The sequence below is a fragment of the Gavialis gangeticus genome, unplaced genomic scaffold (genome assembly GCF_001723915.1).
Source record: "Gavialis gangeticus isolate Ggan-Ray unplaced genomic scaffold, GavGan_comp1, whole genome shotgun sequence".
NCBI lineage: Eukaryota > Metazoa > Chordata > Crocodylia > Gavialidae > Gavialis > Gavialis gangeticus.
The window spans coordinates 14,647,048-14,650,674 of record NW_017728994.1 but is presented as its reverse complement, the minus strand read 5'-3'; positions in this window follow the sequence as shown (position 1 = coordinate 14,650,674).

Below are 3,627 nucleotides of genomic sequence, written 5' to 3'. Positions count from 1 at the left end.
GCTCTTGCGTGGGCTCTTGACTGTTGCCACGGGAAGATTTCCCAACCCCACCCCCGCCCAATCCAGCCAGAGTCAGGGCAAAGTCTGTGGATGGTGCAAACCTACCCTGCCTTCTACTTGACTTCAGGCTAATTACATCACTCTGGGATGGTTTGGTCAGGAATGATCCTGACTTGAGCAGGGTGGCTGGACTAGGTGACCTTGTGAGATCCCTTCCAGCCCTACTTTACTATGATCCTGCATCCAGCATTCATTTTTTTTTCTTTTAAAACTAATTTAGCACCTCCCTGTAAGCAACCTCATGCTTTGAAATCATACTAACATTTCCATGTGACTACTTAAGAGGTTTGTTTGTTTATTTTAAGGTCACTTACTCCCATGTTAATCTTTACGTGGGTTAGATGAAATTGTGAAGTATAAACTAATACATAAATTTTAGGACAGGACATGGAAGAATTGCACACAGGACCATTTTAATTAGATTATTGGCATATTCTATAGTTTTCCCCATTCAACTAATCTTATTCTGCATTTAAATAAAGGTAGCAAGCTATTTGTCTCTTACAAAAGTCATGCACTCAGAAGTATTTCAGTGTTTACTGTGTCTAAAACCTAAATGCCTGGAGCTAGGAAATAGAAAGTTAGGGTTATTGTTTTCCTTGTACTAATGTAATGAGCAAATAGATTGCTGTCTTGCAGTGTCATGTGGTTTATAAGTGATGTAGTTTTTCTCCATACACGTCTCACTATAAAGGGTACTAGCTGGATTTGTGGCAAAAATAAGCCAAATTGTTGTCTTTAATTGTTCCCTTCTAATTTGACTTTTTTTTGGTTAATCCTGACTGACGGAGTCCCCTTGGTTTGATTTTTCCCTTCCTTCTGCGTTGTACTAGACTAGTAATTGTGCATTTTTCCCCTGCACTTGTGGATTATACTTTCATTCAAAGAACTAGGCAAAATAATTGCAACCACATGGTACTGCTCTCTTCTATCTTGGCAATAGGATGAAGAGGAGGTGGGGATGGCAGCAGAAGTGGAGGGGGAGGGAACTTTTCCCTGCTGTGTTTAAATATGTAACTTTACACAAAGTGAAAACACTTGGTAAACTTTGCTGTTTTTTGGAAGATTAGCTAATAATGCAAGTTGCAGAGGAAAGTCTTTATTTCATACTGTGTGGAGAAATGTCATGGGTAGTGATCTGTCGCCAGAAGGATAGTAGTAGAAATACTTGGAATAAGGGTGATTAAAATTGGTGCTGCAGTGGTTAAGTTTAGTCTGATGCAGGCTCTGTTAAAGTCAGGACCCTCGTATGCGTAAGTGAAAGCTGGATAGGACTGTTATTTACTGATGTGGTTAACTATTATTGGTGGACAAAAAGTCAAGATTTCTTCTACTTATGTGCAGGAACTTTCTCTTGAAAAGAAAAGGCTGACTAGAAATCGGGGTCCTCTGGATCCTAAGTGCATGGGCAACATCTCAGTGTAAATAGTTGTTGCTTAGATTCGCAGGGTGGGTGAAGGAATACTCTTCAGGCAAAACAGTAGGACTGTGCAAAATGGCTGTGTTTCAATTCTGTTTCTGATTCGGCCATTTCGGAGGACAGCGATGTGTTTTGGATCACTATCCTGTTTTGTTGTGGCTGAATCTCTTCCAAATCTGTTTCACACAGGCTGCAAGGGAAGCTTCATGCAGCCCTACCCAGCTAGGCAGGGCTTTGGGGTCCCATAGGGAGCAGGGCAGGGCTGTGAGTAGCGCATCTGGGGTAAGGGGTGGACCGCTGCCCTCCCTGCAGGCGAGGAGATCCTCACACAGATCTCTGATCCCTGTCATGCTGGGTCATGAGGCAGGAAAGCAGCACAAAGTGGCAAGCAAGCCTGCTGGTCCTTGCTGTGCAACTTGGCTCTCCAGGGAACAGAGATATGTGCCGGGGGTCTCCTTGCTGCCACTCCCCGCCTCTCGCTGTCCCGGCAACATGGGGCTGCGTGGGACAGGCATCAGTGGTGAGGAGACCCTGGTGCGGATCTCTGCTCCCTGCAGACCAGCGCTGCCCTGCTGCACAAACTGATTCCACAGGGAGTACAGATCTGCACCAGGGTCTTCTCGCCACCCCTGCCTGCCCAGTGTGCAGCAGGGTAGCAACGTACATCTGTTTCCCTGCGAGCCTGGCTCTGAAACTCCGAAGTTTTCCGAAACGTTTTGGATGCCTCGTTTCATTTTGGAGATGTTTCTGAGCCTTCTGTTCTGATTTTCAATTTCAGTGTTTCGGGCACAGAAACACCTCCAAAACAAAATGGCTGCCAAAATTTCACACAGCTGTACAAAACAGTAGTGTACAGGCAATTTAGGAAGCTTTTGGAGAATGTTGGGGACAACTTCCTGGTGCAAGTGTTAGAGAGACCAACTAAGGGCCGTGCTTTTCTTGACCTGTTGCTCAAAATCAGTGAACAATTAGTGGGAAATGTAGAAGTGGATGGCAACTTGGTCAGCAGTGATCACAAGATGATCACAGTCGGGATCCTGAGGAAAGGAAAAAGAAGAGTTTCAGAGTATGGATCCTGAACTTCAGAAAAGCAGCCTTGGACTCCCTCGGGGAACTGATGGCCAGAATCCCCTGGGAGGCCAGTCTGAGGGGGAAAGGAGTCCAGGAGAGCTGGTATGTTAAAGAAACCTTACTGAGGGCACAGGAACAAACCATCCTGAAGTGCAGGAAGAATGGCAAATATGGCAGAAAACCAGCTTGTCTTAGCAGAGAACTCTTTAGTGAGCTTAACCCAAAAAAGGAAGCTTACAAGAAGTGGAAACTTGGACAAATGACTAGGGAAGAGTATAAGAACATTGCTTGGGCATGCAGGGATGAAGTCAGGAAGGCCGAAGTGCAGTTGGAGTTGCAGCTAGCAAGGGATGTGAAGGTTAACATGAAGTGTTTCTACAAGTCTGTCAGTAACATGAGGAGGATCAGAGAGGGTGCGTGTTCCTGACTAAATGAGGGAAGCAACTTAATGATAGATGATGCAGAAAACCTGAAGTACTCAGTGGCTTTTTTTAACTCTGTCTTTACAGGCAAGGTCAGCTCCCAGACTACTGTACTGGGCAGCGCAACCTTGGGGAAAAGGTGAACAGCCAACAGTGGTGAAAGAACAGGTTAGAGACTATTTTAGAAAAGCTGGACATGTATAAGGCTATGGGGTTGGGTGCAATGCATCCGAGGGTGCTGAGGGAGTTGGCTGGTGTGTTTGTAGAGCTGCTGGCCATTATCTCTGAAAACTCATGATGACTAGGGGAACTGCCAGATAATTGGAAAATGGCAAGTATGCTGCCCATCTTTAAGAAAAGGCAGAAGGAAGCTCCAAGGAAGTATAGACCAGTCAGCCTTAACTCAGTCCCTGGAAAAATCATGGAACAGGTTCTCAAGGAATCCATTTCTAAGTACTTGGAAGAGAAGAGAGTGATCCTGGGTTTCCCTGATTTTAAAAAATAACAAATTCTCTCTTTTAACAAATCATAAATTCTCTGATTTAAAAAAAATTAAAAATCCATTCTTAAAATTTAAAAGCCCCTGCAGCCCCTCCTAGCCCTAATGGTGCCCCTCACTTCCCCCCCCAGCCCCGCTGGTCCCCCACTACCCCA